This window comes from Cydia splendana, chromosome 21 (assembly GCF_910591565.1).
Source record: "Cydia splendana chromosome 21, ilCydSple1.2, whole genome shotgun sequence".
Classification (NCBI taxonomy): domain Eukaryota; kingdom Metazoa; phylum Arthropoda; class Insecta; order Lepidoptera; family Tortricidae; genus Cydia; species Cydia splendana.
Genome location: NC_085980.1, coordinates 5,619,519 through 5,638,018, shown reverse-complemented (window position 1 = coordinate 5,638,018; position 18,500 = coordinate 5,619,519).

Genomic DNA, 18,500 nt, shown 5'->3' with positions numbered 1-18,500 from the left:
CAGGTGTTATTTCAAACGTCAAACTTCTATTAAATTTTGATTTATAAATAACACTTGCACTGCGTATGGTATCAAAATCGTTGCAGACTTTTCTTGGTCTAACTCTATTGCTTTTATAGAAATATTTAATAAAATCTAAAATGGTAATGGTTCAAGATAACAGCGAATGAGGCTATTAAAATCATGTAGGTAAGTAAGTATGATGTTTAATCATGTATGTTGATGGACAATTTGAAAATCATAAGCATCGTTTTAAAACAGAAACCTAAAAATTTCAGTTTAATTTCACGGACTTATTGCGGTATATGAAATGATTTATCAATGCCACTTACACTAGAAAACATATCAAACATGCATTACCAAATTGAAAAAATGAAACGTTGTGGATAAAAGTCCAGTTTAATGCTAGTTAAACGTAAAAATCTGTACCTATAACACTCAATTGTATCAATCAAATATGAAGTAAAATTGCAATAGGCAGCATCAACTACCTGTCCAAATTGTACCTGTGTAAAGACCACACCAAACTTTTATAACCGCCCGCATAACCCAACAATATTAAATTACCATTATTACCGTCGCGTCGGCCGTTCAAACATTGTCGCAAACCAATTGTTGCTCATAAGCTGATTAAGCGTTAATCCGACTCTTTTGCGATTTTAATCCGACCAAACGAGATCGTCAATTGTCTTAATAAGCGCTCGACATTTGTTCTATCGGCGCATTTCACTTTGGGGATTATGAGCTTAAATTTTATCGGTATCCAGAAGCTTCTTGTTTCGTGCCATGTTGTTACCTGTTTGGTTTGACGTTGTTTTAATAAGTGATTTGATTTTTAGCAAAAATTTTCACAGCAAAGCATGGTAATTTTGTTTAATTCAAGGCTTCTGCTCAGTTTATATACGTTTAGCTGGAAAATACATTGCATTTTTCAGGTCTGCTTTCATGTCTTATGTCCTATATTCTATAAGTCGATCATGATCTGTAACGACCTCGTTGATAGTCTTAATGCAGTGTGCAACACGATCGGAGTATTTCTCTGAGATTATGAGCTTAATTTTATCATTATCACCCTAACCTTTATCCCATATCCTAAGGTTTTGGTGTCGGTTCTCCTTATCATTTTGAACCATTTTTTTCTATTTTGTATAAATTCATTCATTCATTCATGGGCTAGCGCGTCGCGTCCCTAAATCTTTTGACACTTTGATCATCCATGTCTTAAGGGGGCAGCCTATGCCCCTTGTGCTTTCTGTGCTTTCGGGAACGTCTTTTAGGGCTGTCTTAGTCAAGTAGTGGTTGTCTCTTCTCATCACTTGGCCAAACCAGCTTTTCACGGATATGTTAACGTATGGTTTCGTATTAATAATTAATGCACAATCTCCTTGCCTACCGTAGTTCAGTCAAAATTCTCCATCATTCTATCTCACGATTTTTTTACCACTCCGGTGGCAAACAATCATAGGCCCGTCTGACCGTAGTTCCCTCTTTTTTGAAGAACCCCAGAATGCCCCTCGAGAAAACATCAGGGAGCTTATTCCACAGCCGGAGCGTCCGCGAGAGGAAATTCCTCTTAAACCGCACAGCGCGCTACCATTTTGGTTTGTCCGATCGTCCCAAATTCTTGTGTTCTTTTCGCTGAGCTGGTCGGAACTAGACCTCTTTTACAACTCTAATCCTATTTATATTAAACGCGATTGTCTCATTATCCATTTTTAACATTTGTTCTATCGGTATTCCCTTAAAGGATTATGAGATTAAGTTCGGTAACCAGAAGCTAGATTGTGTTGTTACCTGTTTGGTTCTTGGGCGGATTAACCGTGTTTTGGATATGGATAGTAGTAAATATAATAAATAATCCTTCTTCGGTATTTAGCGGAGTCTCTTTGATAAGGTTTAAAACATGGTACATTTCGTTAAATTCATGGTTTTAGTCGAATCCTAAATTATAAAATATGTATACAGAAACATAGTCTTAAAGAAAACTTTAAACAAAACTTATTTTATAGTTTGTGATATATAAAATTTCGAATTTTAAGAAAATAGGGTCATATGTATAAGTCGTTAAACTGCCCTTTAAAAAAAAATCTCATACAACACACCATGCAAATTTAAAGGTATTGTTTGGATAACTTTTGCTAGATTTTTTACATAGAAACTGAAATGTTGCATGAAACTGAATGAAATAAATATTTCATGAAGCTTCGCCATTGAAGAACTAAGCATTTATAAGATGTTAATCTTAATGTTTTTGATCACAATATATTAGGTTACATTATTTTACAAAATCAAACTTTATATTTTATTTATATTGGGTATTTTCAGTTTTCGAATCTATCAAACAAGGAAATCATAGAAAACGTATTATACATATTTCTACGAAAAAAAATTGTTTTATTGAGTATAATATTTTAATTATTTATAACTAATTTTATAGTGAGTAAAATGTAATTATTGTTTTAGAGTGAGAAGTTATTTCGTTTGATTCTGTACATACACAATACTATAACGTGTGGAATATATTTAAAAAATGCTTATACACACTAGTTATATTATCAATATCCTTTAAAGCTAATTAATGATACTATGGGAAATCCAATAAATTAACAACCATATATGTTTGACGACGTATACCTAAATACAGTTAATTGTTCAGTGCTGGCCAAATTCCCGAATAAGGTAAATTGCATACAACTCAAATTAATTGCGGTTTTGATATTACCGGTAATAATGGATTGGCATAATGTGATAATATTCTGAGAACCAGAAACCAGGTTTTATTCTGTTGCTAGTTATTATAATAATTATATGGTTTAATATGGAATAAGGAATATGGGCGTCATAACTATGACGCGAGCATAAGTACCTAGAGTTAGACCAAGAAAAGTCTGCAGCGTTTCAATATTATATATAAGTATATTAGTTTCATAGAAGTTTGTCGTTTAATATAACACTTGTACTGCGTGGGCTATCAAAATCTCTGCACACTTTTCTTGGTCTAACTTTACCGTAAAACCACCCAACATAGTTGAATACTACAACTATGGACCACGAGTTTATTTTTGGTAATGTCTGATTTTTTTTCTTCCATTTATGAAAATATTTTGCCTTAGAACTGCGATCTTCAAAGAATGGTCACACCTGACTGAAAATATTTGAATTAATTTTGAAACTTAGTTGGGAGATTTTGGACTATAGTCGGTTGGTTTAATGGTAGTTTTTTTTGTTTTTTCCTTGCTATTTGAGTGTCCCACTGCTGAAAGGCCTCTCCCCTTAATTTCCATGACTCCCGATTTGGTGTTTCCTCCGGTCAGTTATGCCTGGTTGTGGCCTGGTTTATGGTAGTTAATTAATTTATTTCGTGGTGCTGGTTTTGTGGTTGACTTACATCATACTTTTATTTGAAATGATATACATATATCATTCTTAAATATTTTATGAAACCCTAGGGATCATTTTGTGGGGATAATTTTTTTAAATCAGGAAATCTTGAATTAAAAGGTTCTAATGTTTTGTATGATACGAAAATTAAATAAAAAATATTACAAAAAGTACAATAAACTAGGCAATTTCATAAACTATTCCAAAATTATTTATTCATTGACACAAATACGTATTATTACTCACAATATTTTTTTATGTAAATAAATAAAATGCATTGAACAAAATAATTATAGATAGTTTTTAGACACAATTTTTCAATCATCTAGATCAGATCTAGCCCTATGTCTGCAATGTTACAAAAAAATTCTCGTTCTCTACATACGGCGGTCGTGTTAGCTTTTTAATGACAATTATAACTTTTTGCTATTAATTATTACTAATAATTATAACACCGGAACAGCTGATGTCATTTGCCGCAAATTGCACGAATCGCGTTACAAAATTGCGTTTCCGTAATTGTCAATAAAATCTTCACACCTGCGTAAATTAACAAATTGGCATAATAATAGATCCGTTACTTTACTAAACTAGTAGCCGCTTCAAAGAAGTGCGTTCGATTTTCAAATTGGTTCGATTTTTTAAAATATCATAACCGATTAAGTGCAAGCAGTTCGGTATAGTAAAATAAGCTTTGTGAGTATGAAAGTAGGGACGATTATGGATTGAGGTTGAAATATCTATGATCGGTATTATTTTTTTAACTGTGTCAAATTATAGGTGAGGTGTAATGTGTGCTTACATCTCGTTAAGGTGACGCACAGACAGCTTGGTGTTTAATGGAATGTCGAGAATGGCACGTTTGCTGCGTTCGCGAAATATTTGATACCTAGTGATGCGTTGTTTTTATTTGTTGCTAATGACGAATACGATTTTGCCCCTTTTTTTTGTTTTAATTTATTTAGGTTTTTTGTTGAGGTTTTAAGCTTAATCTAATATTTGAACATCGTGTTATTTTCATATTATTCTAGTATTTTACTTGAAAATAATCGTTCATAATTATGTTGTCATTGACAGATGCAAAATAAATACTCAATAGGTAGCAATAACTATTTGTAGGTAATTAAATATGTATGTCTGTGTCTCACGGAAGCCTTGTTGCTATTCGTAATTTCTTAAAAAAATACATATTTTTATTTATACAGTCTTTTTAATGTTTATGTTAATTATAATTCAATTAATTAATACAAATACGATAAAGTAATGTGAAACAAAAATTATGTGAAACTTATATGTGACGTCCCACGGTCAAAGGTACCTTATGGCGGGTATGGAGTTATGCATACCCCAGTAATCTACAATAAATAAGCTATCGATCAGTGTTGGCCGAAAGTTAATGCGAATTGAAAATGTTGGCCATTAACCATTATAAATTGAACCTTAAACCGTAACGGACGATTACAGATTACGGTTCAATTTATAATGGTTAATGGCCAGCGTTTTCAATTTGGATTAACTTTCGGCCAACACTGCTATCGATAACATAAAAGATCAACCTTCTAGGTTGCGTAGTTACAGAGATATGATTTTATGAAAATAATGTTGTGAAATGAGCAACTTTACGATAGAGAAGTTTTAAGTTTAGCCGCCTAAAAACTATGTTCCTGAAGTAAGTTACATAGTTGACTACAAATAATAATACCTTATATATCTGAGATTAAAAAAATATTGCGACTTGTTCTGTAATGCAAATATAAACTTTTGATATCGACTGATTTATGTGTATACTAACCAATCTCTTGAAAATAAAGTTTTATTTCATTTTCACGATTGATCGCAATGAGCTCTCAAGATTTAAATTTTATCTATTAGAAAACGACACTGACAGACAGTTTAAGCAAAAAACAATACCGATTTAGAGGTGAAAATGTATTTTCTGACTTTTTCATATAAAATCACAAAATTGAATATTTTTACTTTTAATGTGACACACAATCAATTTTTCTGAGTACATATGAAAGAAATTCTGTCATTCAAATGAAATAAATCCTAAAACCCCAACTAAATACTATATTTAACCCCTTATGCCACTTTAAACTTACATAACAATAACAGTATTTGCTCCATACATTTACGAAAAGGTACCTTATGGAAATAAATCTAATAATACATCACTACAAAATATCAATCATATTACAGTTTATCTTTTATGAATAGAAAATATTAATTTACATTAAACTGCCCCAAATTTAATTAGTTCTTCGTCATAATAATCTTAAAAAAGACCAATAATTTGTATGTAATGAAAAGGTAACTTGTGGTCAAGTTACATGATGAGGCATGATGATGATGGAACAGTTAGGATAAACTAATAATATTTTGGTAATGGTATAAATCGTCTATTTCTTATCAATAATATATTTCGGTTGCTATTGAAGATAAGCGGCATTGAGGTTCAATGACCTCAGATATTCCATAAGGTAATGCGTCGGGTATTGGCATTTTTCAGCAAACCAATGGCTGATTTACTGCATGCGACCAAACCAAATGAAGATTATTCTAGTTAAGAAAGACTTGACGAGAGTAACTTTGGTATAATAGCAGTCTACTTGGATTTGTGATGTCGGTCTATGTACGGTTATAATATTTGCGAGGCGCCCCAACCAGAACTGAAATTATCAAATTAGTTTTGCAGAATGCTAATACAGTTCTCTACCAAACTTCTTTTCCCGTATTGACTAGTTTTTTTGGGAATTTTCAATCTTTTTTCCATAAGGTACCTTTTCTACTAAACTCTGAGACGACATTACTAGGCTTATAACTACCTTATAACAAAAATAAAAACAGGTAAACAAACGTTACGCATTAAGGTTTCAGATCACACAATAAAAAAAAATTGAGCATTTTTTCACCTCTTTACAAAACATTTAATATCTCCGAAACTAGAAACCCTCATAAGGTACCTTTTCCCGTGGAACGTCACATATGTACATATATTAATATAATAATTTAAAACCAAATATTATATGCACAGTAGGTACTTTTATTTAATTTTTATTTTTATTTCGCATAAAATCGGACTCTTACAATAAAGAGGGTTTCATGACAGTTTTTAGCGGTATAAATAAATTGATTATGAAATAATAATTAATTGAATACCTTACTCAAGCATATTTAAAAATATCAATATTATCCCAAATCAATCCACACAAGGTGTGGCCAATATGCTCCCTTTTTTTACAAAAAAAAAAACGAAAAGGCTAGGGCGGGCGTGCCACCCGGCTGAAAGCTTCCAAATTTGAATCGCGAAAAAAATACGCGAGTGCGCGCGCTGCTGCATGGGTATATAAATAGCTCGCACGTGTTGCGACTCCATCAGTCGTGAGACGCTCTCCGCATTGAACGCACGCCACTCCGCTCTCGCGCGCTCCACGACACTCGTAAAAAAGATCGATTCACCCTAATTCAACTTCAAAAAACATCGCCATGGACATCAAAGTTTTAGATCCCACTGGCATCTACTGATTTTCAACCGAAAATCACGTTTTCAACGAAAACTAGAAGAATTTCGAAGTTTTAGAAAAATTAAAAATTTTCAAGATGTTCGTCCTGGACCCCACTGGAGTTTACTGAATTTTGTGAAGATCTACGTTTTGAAAAAAGTGCTTCAAAATGTTCGTGCTAGACCCGACCGGTGTCTACTAAAATCGAATTTAACAAGTTCAAGAAACTCTTCAAAATGTTCGTGCTTGACCCCACGGGAGTGTATTGAAGTAATTAGTGCAAGGACCTAGTGCATCAAAATGTTTGTCCTCGATCCTACGGGTGTGTACTGAAAAATAAGACTTTCTAGTGATAAGTGTTAAATCTATCAAAATGATCATCCTAGATCCCACTAATGTGTATTAGGTTAGTTTTCTCTGTAGATTAGGATTAAATAATTGTTAGATTTGAATTTTTGCCAGTTATACCTAATCAGCAACATGGTGCTTCCTATTTTGGACCCCACTGGTACTTACTAGGGCCTCATTTTCTTGTGTCCCAATTTTTAACTTGACTTTAAGATGTCAGGTTGTTGTTGCGATGCCGTCAGACACAAACTCATATCTATAAGCAGACAAAAAGTCTCATACAACAGAAGAAGAAGGAAATTATTTTCCGAATGAAGTAAATTGTAATTACCTATGTATATAGTTAACCAAAGACTGCAAAACCTGCCCGAGTTTGACCTTTAGTCTGATGTCAAGACTATGTTTAATTTATTGAAGTTACCTTAAATGTAAGTGATTATTTATTGACTAACACCATTTAGTTTTTAAGTCTTTAGTCCGGTATTATTTGTTTCGAAAATGTCGGCGAAGATCAAATTGTTACTTGATCGTTTTGCGATGTTCGCCGCCTCTTGCATTTCATGTACCCGATTGCATTTTTTCACTTTTGGCAGTGATTTTATACTCTTGTAAAATAATGAGACTGTTAGTTAAATACTCTAGCTCAATGTTGCTGAATAAACATTAATTGTTAAATAAATATTATGTAAAACTTATACAAATTTTTAATTACGTTCCCTCCTATTTTTAAAGTGACAATTACCAAAAATACGTTGTCAAATTTTTTCAGGAATATTTTTTTACAAAATTTAATTACAAATTAAAACTACAATCCTCTGAAACAAAACGTATTATCTTCAAAATATTCTCCTTTGACTTATAATATTCAACAATATGTACCTATAGTAAAAAAATATGTTAACGTATTTTTGGAACATGTGAGATAAAATTTAAAAATTGCACAACCACCTAGTTCTGTTCAGAACTCAAATGAACTTCACATACACAGAATTAAAATATACATTGGCATCTTGTGTGTACGTTACATCTACATAGACCAGAGGCACTTTTTAAAATTTTGAGACTATACAATCCAATGACAATATTGCATCAGCCGATTGCAAGTAACATAACTCTAGAAGGCTACACCAGTTAAATCTTGGTGATCTTGAACCAACAATCTAAACTTCAAACGAATCAACACGAAAATATAAAAAGGACTTCTTCAAAGTAAAATATTTTTACCATATTTAGAAATTATCATCAATTTAATTTTTATACAATTTATTTAATTTTTATCGAATGACTTGTATATAATGAAGTTTTTAATTTAAAGGCTAATTTGTTCCTAGCAAAATACGTCGCAATTTCCCCGACGATGTTATATTATAACCAAATTAAGTACTCAAAAAGGTAACTAACTAATCGCATTTCCTAAGGAATATAAAAATTAAAAAAAACTTTCATGCGTTGTTTAAACGTATTGATATTAAATATTAAACGCATAATTGATAACAAAAAAGTTGTTAAAACGTAAAATAGACAACTGTCTATTTTTCGTCGACAGATATGTATAAAACGACGAGTTTCAAGAAGATAAAGCGAAACATTCTACTTGTCACTGTGATTCGTAAGTACGTATTTAAGTTTAACTTAAAATAAATCTAAGTAATAAATACTTAAATTTTTTTTTTATTTGACTAATAAATATATAAACTAAAAAAACAAATGTTGATTTTAAAAAAAAATACATTTGATAACGCTATGAAAACTAGCCAATTTCATATATAATTTCTAGAAAAATCAACCTGTTTCTTGAATAGATAAATACATTAAATTACTGCATTCCATAACACAAAGACAGTGCGTCAGTAGGTAAGTATTATGTCTACGAATGTAACAAAAAGTAAGTAAGTAGGTACATACATATCAATATCCGAGCGAATGAACAGAAAAACACATTTTTATGGTCGTAAAGTAAGCATTATTATACTTTTCTTATATAAATACTTAGATTATGAAATTAAATTGTACTTATAGCTCGTCCTACGATATAAAACAGACTAATGTAGAAACTACCCCCACCTGTTGTAGCTTAGTTGTATGTCTCTTTTTAATTCCTTTGCCATTTATAATTTACTTATTTAAAGGAATATTTAAAATAATATTACCTAATGAAAGTAAGTACCTATGGTATATCTGCACACAGAAAGGTATCATTTCATTCATCACAAATTTATACTTATTTATTTTTTAATTGGTGCGTATTCAGATTTTTGTATAAATTTTATGACTCCAATTTATTTTTAACATAGGTATGATATGACCACGGGTACCTATGTAAGATTACTAAAATATAAAGCATCTAATTTGTAACATGACGGTATATCCTTACAAACATCCAATAATGTACTTAAGACACCGTTTTTAAAATAAAGAAAAAAAGATATTCTTTTATAAAAATACGTCAAGTAAAATTAAAAAAAATCCTTATTTTCATATGAACAATAAAGTAAAAAGTACTTTCTAACTAAAAAGCACAAAGCATGGAGGCTGCAGGGGGTATTTTCAGGCACACCTAGTGGAACAAAACATCTGTAATTAGAATTACCTAAATTAAATTTAAATGGATCTTAAATATTTAAACCATCATACAGACAGCAAAGCTTAGCACCCCTGCATACAAATTTGTATACCCCTGCATAAGGCTAAGCTAATACATAGTTTTACTGACTGTTCTTTTTGATAACACAGAATATTTGAAACTTAAATTAAAATAGGGCCATTACCCTCCTTTCAATATGTAATAAAATGGCAAGCTTGTATATGACTACATCTAGGCACTAAATATTTATATGTATTACAAAATCCTAGGAATGACCTAACCCGGTATCACTAACGGATACAGAGTAAAGGATTTCGATTGGCCGATACAAGGATCTTGCCTTAGATTTACCTATATCGTATGCATTAATTACCGTTCAATGCAATTTAAACTTTGTTTGAAAGGCTTAAGGTAGATTTTGTGAATAGGTTGCGTGGAAAGATACGAGTTTGTGGCAGTTAGCAGTTATGGGAAACCCTGTGAAATAATTACCTAGCGTTTGCGGTCGTCTAATTGCTTGACAATATGATAAACTAAATTAAATACATTTCATTGTGTACATTTGAGTATAGAATTATATTGTTAATGTCATACAGGTACACGTTTTTTAATATGTACCTAATTTATACCGCTGGGGGGATGCTGTTGAAGCGGACTTGCGCGATCTCCATGCCGATAACTGGCGGGAGATGGCACAGGATCGAGACAACTGGCGTGTACTCGTGTCGAAGGCCAAGACTCATTTTGGGTCGCTACGCCATTAAGTAAGTAATTATACAAAGAAATGTAGTACCTAGGTAAGGTCCTAATAAATACCTAGTGCATTTTACCCTCATCAATAACTTCTATAACCTTCTACATCTATGCATGATTTCACGAGCCTCAAATAATAAAGATGTCATACAGACAAGCCAAATAAAAAAATGCCATTCAGATTTTCGTAGCCCCTGTTAGAGAGACCGAACGACTTTGACGTCGGATTTTAAGGAGCAAGATTTAATGACAGATAGGGAGTTCCTACATACTACTGATTGCTCCAAGCTCTGAATACCTACCTACAACGTCACTCTAGTGATAGTTTACTAGTTCTACTTTAAGTTAGTTACATGGTAGGTATGTAGTTTAATTATGAATCCATATTTAATTACACAAACGGGTCTACCGCGATATAATTTCATTGTTTTTACCTTTAATTCCGACGTTTCAGCTGAGTTGCACCAGCTGTGGTCACGGAAAGACCACACACAACAACAACAAACAAGACAGAGAGTCTTTCCGTGACCACAGCTGGTGCAACTCAGCTGAAACGTCGGAATTAAAGGTAAAAACAATGAAATTATATCGCGGTAGACCCGTTTGTGTAATTAAATATGTGTACAAAACGCGAGAGTTTAAAGTGTTATAATTATGAATCGTTGTAACAATCTGGTTTTTTTGTCGGATTATAAAATCTATCTCGTATTTTATGACCACATTTTCTCCAAATCACACATCGGAGTTTTCATCCGGAAAGCCGATTTCTCAACCTTTCACTGCGGTCGCGAAAACCCAATACTGCCGCAGGTCATTGACTTTGACATTTCTAATTTAGGCTGTATGCAACCCGGTGAGATTCAGAAGTCGGCACAGCCATCAAGTTTGGAAGTGGTGGGTGATATTGAAATTGGCAATGCTCGCCCGCGAAAGACGCGACGGTCCGAGTTCACGACCACTTTCTTTTATACAAACTTGTTCGCAGTGAAATCAATTGTTTGCTTAAATGTATAATTTTGGTTAATTTGTGGGAGTTGATTGCTATGTGATATTTTCTTTGTGAAAATCGGTAAATCGGAGCTGCTTCAGACTTGTACATAAAATAAATAATCTTTAATTAAATAAATAAATAAATAAATATTATAGGACATTCTTACACAGATTGACCAAGTCCCCCAGTAAGCTCAAGAAGGCTTGTGTTGTGTGTACTCAGACAACGATATATATAATTTATAAATACTTAAATACATAGAAAACAACCACGACTCAGGAACAAATATCTGTGTCATCACACAAATAAATGCCCTTACTGGGATTCGAACCCAGGACCATCGGCTTCACAGGCAGGGTCACTACCCACTAGGCCAGACCGGTCGTCAAATTCTATAGTAATATAGGGTATTCTGTAGTAATATAGGGTTGTGTGTGTTGTAAGTGTAAAAATATGGGTGCACACATCACACAAAAATATGTCCCATAGCTCTCATGTCAGCGAATTAATAGCTCGCGGTCGGGTCCGGATTTCGGGTACCCGTTGCCGGGGCCCCGTTCTCGTGCTACACGAAACCGGATTTGTAGCCCGTTCGGAACGGGTAATTAGGATCCGTGTAATTAAGATCCGTGTACCCGTGTGTCCGGATCCACGGATACAAGGGTCCGGCCCGTTCTCGACTAGGGCTCGCGGTCGGGTCCGGGTTTCGGCCGTTTCGGGTACCCGTTGCCGGGGCCCCGTTCTCGTGCTACACGAAACCGCATTTGTGGCCCGTTCGGAACGGGTAATTAGGATCCGTGTAATTAAGATCCGTGTACCCGTGATACCCGTGTGTCCAGATCCACGGTTACAAGGGTCCGGCCCGTTCTCGACGTATAGTGACGATCGGACGCGTTCTTTATAAGAGCGAAGAATGAAAAGTTTATAACGAACAATAATACATTACCAATAACAAGCAAAACAAAAAAAAAACAGAACAACAACCACTAGATCCGGAGCCGAACGCACTACACGGGCACGGATTTTGACGGGTTCGTGTAATTCGGAGGCTTAGCACCGCCGGGGCTAAGAACACGGATGCACGGGTTGGCGTGTAACACGGATATCGGGAGCCCTATTCTCGACGTATAGTGTCGTATAGTGACGATCGGACGCGTTCTTTATAAGAGCAAATAATGAAAAGTTTATAACGAACAATAATACATTACCAATAACAAGCAAAACAAAAAAAAACAACAACAACAACTAGATCCGGAGTAGAACGCAAATCTGGATCCGAACGCACTACACGGGCACGGATTTTGATGGGTTCGTGTAATTCGGAGGCTTAGCACCGCCAGGGCTAAGAACACGAATGCACGGGTTGGCGTGTAGCACGGCTATCGGGAGTCCTAATAACTATGGGACATATTTTTGTACCTATTCATAAAAATAAATTCAGATAAAGTGAAATGGTATGTGATCCCATTTTATGGATACTTGAACGTCCATGCCAAAGTTTCGTGTATTTTCACTTCGATTGTATTGCGGCGGTGTTTCGTGTGCTATAATGTAATATTTTCATCGTTCAATCTCTATTTAGACAAATAAGTCATTAATTAACTTCGTAAGATAAGATAAGGGTGATTGGCGTTAAGCGTGAAGGATATGTAAACGCGCAACATAACATTACAATGTGCCGGCGCGGCGCAGCGTGGCGCAGGTGGATGGGACGCATGCGCGAATCGAGTCCATACAAGCACAGTATATACAGTAAACAACACAAGAATTAATACAAGTTATTAACTTATAAGGAGAATTCGACACCACTGAAAACTTCCAGTTCGAGACATCTCAATGAAAACTTTGTTGAATTCTGGGTATTATTCGCGTAAAACTTACGTTTATTTATGGCCTGACGTTTCGAACATGCCGTTGCGGTCGTGGTCACAGGCAGACTGGCAAGGAATTGTATCAACATCTTCTTGCTGCGCGGGTTTTGCGCACTACCCGCAGTTGATCTTGATTATTCACTTGTACGCTAGGGTTGTCACTTTGCCTACATACAACACTCGCGACATCCGATGGTATGTGATGGGATGTTTTTTCACCCTTACATTTGCACTAGATTCCATGAAGACGAATCCCCTGTTCCTCAAAAATATCTTATTAAACTCATGCATACTTGCATAGCATATCTAGGTAAGTATATTGCATTAGTTGCATTACTTATTCTTGTAGTGTAGTTATTAGTATATACTGAGTTAAAAGAAACCCATTAGAATAAGCCCCAGGGCGCCTGTCTGCGCTTTCTTGCGCTAACCTACTTTGACTAGAACTGTAACCACAATAACGTCTTATATCTCTATACAGCCTATATACACTTACGACATTTTAGAAGTACGGTTGTGGTTACCACGATAATCCGTTGATGGGCCAAGCAAAATTGCACTTTAAGCTGATGGAATAAGTGAGATGATGTATGCTTTAGGTAAAGTGGGATCAATTGCAAACCAAGAGTGAATTGTTCTATTCGCTAAAACTATCCAGCATAGTGCGTAGTCCGAGGGCCTACCGCGAACCACGTTCGACGTGTTGCCTCTCTGTCACACTAACGTACGAATTATAAGTGCGACAGAGAGGCAACACGTCGAACGTGGTTTGCGGTAAGCCTTCGGATTACAGTCGCCATCAGATATATCGGGGCGGCCAAGGTGTTCACAATATCTGAACACGCCCTGACAATAGAGGCGTGTTCAGATACTTGTGAGGGCCTTAGCCGCTCCGATATATCTGATGGTGATTGTACCATGCAGACATCGGATTCTAAGGGGCAAAATTTAATGACAGGCAGGGAATTCCGATATCAATAAATTAAATTATAGATACTTTTCCCTAATACTAGTGATCGCTTCGTTATTAACTGTACATATAGGTACATAATTATTAATTAGTACTGTATTACTTGATACTTTCAACTATGTTACTTTGCTGGCCTTACCAGACGTGGCTCACTCCGCGATTTCGTCGCTTTGCAACAGGTAGCTAAAAGTACATCCGTTCCACACCAATTTTGGTGGCTAGCCATAAGCCGCGTGTGGCGCTGTCGCCACCTAGCGGCCATATCTGTCCTGATCGTAACAGACGCGTTTTATTAGAGAGTGAGTCTTCTGTACCTAGTAGGTACCTACTATTATTTATTCTGTGATGATAGGTAGGGAGTTCCGAAATCGATAAATTAAATTATAGATACTTTTCTCTAATACTTAGTAATCGAACCCAGCTTCGTTATTAACTGTACATATACATTTTATTCATTTAGTAGGTACTGTTACTTGATGCTTTCAACTATGTTACTTTTCTGGCCTTACCTACCCATGATGGCGTGTGCGTGACATTTTTGGACATGACATAATGGGCATCAGTAAACTCGGAGACTTGAACTCATGTTTGGTAAGCTATTGGAATACTAGCGGACAGTCTCTTTTCAATTCCATTTATAAGAAAGAGCCTTCCACTGCTCCCTGGAGGCCAATTCGAACATTTTGATATAAAATGATGTCATTTTATTATCATTCAAGCGTTCATTTCGCTCCTACTTGTTTATCTACTAACGCGAGCGAGACTTACGGGCGAATGACGATAAAATAACATCATTTTGATTTCAAAATGTAGGTTCGAATTGGCCTCCTAGATGTTTCTTTTTCATTTACCACATTTTTGGTCGGACATTTTGTTTATTGCGTGTACGCAGCAGCTGCAACGAAACTTCTAGAAACTTGACAATGTATTGCAATATTAACCTTAAAATTATAAGTATAAAGTTGACAGTTGGTTGGCTAATGGTTGGTATACCTATTGGGATAGAAAATGTAGGTAAATGTGAGCATGCCATTTTTATCGAGTCTAAAAAAGATCATAATGATATATTACTTATACAGGCTGGAACATTTCTAGAGACTGAGCTGAAAGGATAGTGTTATCTAAGTGATCTACAGTCGAGTTATTATAATCGTAAAGCTGGATTAAAAAGTAAAACAAAATCATTATATAAAATGAAACATTTTCATATCAGTGACAACCCTACAATGTACAGATACAGAGAGCAGTGGCAGATACTTTTGCGTTGTTTCATAATCTACTTTTGACGCTGACTGTACCAACCGCCTCAGATAAGAGTTAGAACTCTATAGTTCTCTCTTCTTCCTCGCGTTATCCCGGCATTTTGCCACGGCTCATGGGAACCTGGGGTCCGCTTGACAACTAATCCCATGATTTGACGTAGGCACTAGTTTTTACGAAAGCGACTGCCATCTGACCTTCCAACCCATAGGGGAGGCCTTATTGGGATTAGTCCTCCCAATTGGCATTGCAATTAGGGATGGGGCTCTTTGGTAGAACTCTATAGTTCTACCAAAGAGAATTTTAAATAGAGGAATATTGTCTATCTTGGATGTAGGCCATGGTATAATAATATACTCCGCCTGGTACTCTCTTCCGACCACGCGACTGACACAAGCCTACGTCATCATGCGACAGCGCTATATAATAATATGCAATAGCGCTATATAAAGTGGCATGTTATTGTGACGTAGGCTTGTGTCACTCTGAGAAGAGAAGACCATGTTTTATTGACTATGGATGTAGGCCTCTTCCCTCTTCTTCCACTCCTGTCGATCTTGTGCCCGATTCATCCAGTCCCGACCTCCGAGTCGTCGGATATCGTCCATCCAGCGCTGCGGTGGTCTACCGCACCGCACCCTCGGGTGTCCACTCTGGGCCTCCATTCAAGGACTCGTCTTGTCCAGCGACTCTTGTCCATTCTCGCAATGTAGGGTCAAGGAGGGAACAGTGACTCGGTAGAAAAAGGCCGGGTACAGTGGCTCACTCAACCTAATTTCAACACGAGGGAGGCGATATTTGGGCGACTGAGCCACTGTTCGAGCTGAGCCACGGTTTCCGCCTTGACCCGCCCATGTCCACTTTCTCTGCTCTATCATCCTAAGGCCCAAAGTCCTACCTATAGTACTTATTCAGATCAATGAAATTCAAATCATATTCCATTGGAACAGAGTTGCTTTTGCTTTGTTTCGTTCAGTTTTTAAACAACGCAAAATCAACTCTATTTCCTACACTAAAGGTTCAAATTTCTGAGGCAAATTTTGCATTTTTAATTTGTATGGCTGGGCCTTACGAGGCTATGACGGCCATGATGTCTACTTTGGTCCTGCTTCGGATCCATTCATTACGTTTCCATTCCTCATAAATAAATAACCTCATTTTAGCTGGATGAAGTTTTAGTTCAAGTTTCAACTTTCTAGCCGTAAAATGGCTCTTTTATAGGGAAAAGCTGGTTGCAGCGGTTATGTGGTTACATAAATTGTTCACGTGTGGCATTCGAATCTTACATATCTGTTACGGATTTGTATTGACATGTTCTCTTCTACTCTTCTCTTACTTGCAGTGCGTTTGTGCATCATTATAATTATTACGTATACTCTGTACCTTTAGGTATTTAATTAAAAGTAAACAAAATGGCTCCTTAAGCCAGTTGAGGGTAGATGAAAACATTACATGATCATTGATCAAAAAATGTAGGATAAAGTCAGACCGTTCAGTGACTGATCCAGGCAGTTTTGTATTTGGTTGGTTACCCAATGAATGTTATAACTACCCGAAAATGTACAAATTGTTTGTTTACTTTTATTTAAATACCTAAAGATACAGACCATAGGTAGGTACAAATGTGATTCACAATTACAAATTGTCATATAATACTTGGAAATTTCGACCCAAGCCACCGTGACCGAGTGGCCGAGCGGTTCAGGCATCTGTCGCGTAAACGAAGGATGCTGGAACGATTCCAGCCTTGGACACTCCGGCCTTGGTATTTTTTTCCTTCGTATAAGACATTTCTTTCTATTTGAACGTACTATTTAAGTATTGAAAAAGTAAAAAATCTTAATGATTTTTAATTAGTTTTCTGAATCAGTCAAATTTAAGACTAACGGGCGGTGGTAGGTATAAAATTTAAAAGTAGGTATATGTACAGTCAACATTAAACAGATAGTGATAGGGTGAAAAACATACTTGGCCACTTTTTGACAATATGTTTGATGCTGACTGTACCTTTATAATTAGAATCCACAAACGCAGTATATCCGGACGCCGCGGCGCATGTGTGCGAGAAAATGCACATCGCTGTGTATGTGTGCGTCAGAAAATGTGCATGTGTGTGTCAGAAAAGCAGTTTTCGCTTAACAGGGAAAAGGAAGCTGCTCTCGGACGATGGCTGCTGGTAGGGTGGCTATGTTAAAGTTGGAATGTAGGACAAGTCCTGACCTATCTTTCTAACTGTAACCATACCTACCTCGCGCGCTCAATGATGATCCCTATGACAGTTCATTTCTCTATAGAGCAGCTGTCAAGTAAAATGTTTGTAGACATTTTTTGGAAGTATTAGCATATTAATTTATTTAAAAATGGAGTATTGCAGCGCGGCATTACTGCAGTAAATAGATTAGTATGTTATGTAAAAAAAAATGATTTGTTAGATATAGGTATGTAAATACTTGTTTTTTGTTTGTCTGTTTATGTTTGAGTTTTTTGCAACAATATCGCATTGGGTTCTGCCTGTAATGATATTTGTATGTGTAGAAAAAAAATGTAACATCGATTTTGACATTAGCGGCAGTAATGCAGTCGGCAAAACGAGTCGAATATAGCAGTATTGAAGCACGATATTACTGCAGGAAACGTCAAAATGTAAATTTATATCAAATTTGACGTTTCCTGCAGTAATGTCGCGCTGCAATATTGCTGCAGTCGACTCGTGCTGTCGCTCGGGGCAAGAGAAACAGTATGCAGATTGGGTTAGTTGCTGGATTATTTTTTTGCATGATTGGCTAGCGCCTACTGTACAGTCAACTGTAAAAATATGGGTGCACAAATCTTCTCAAAA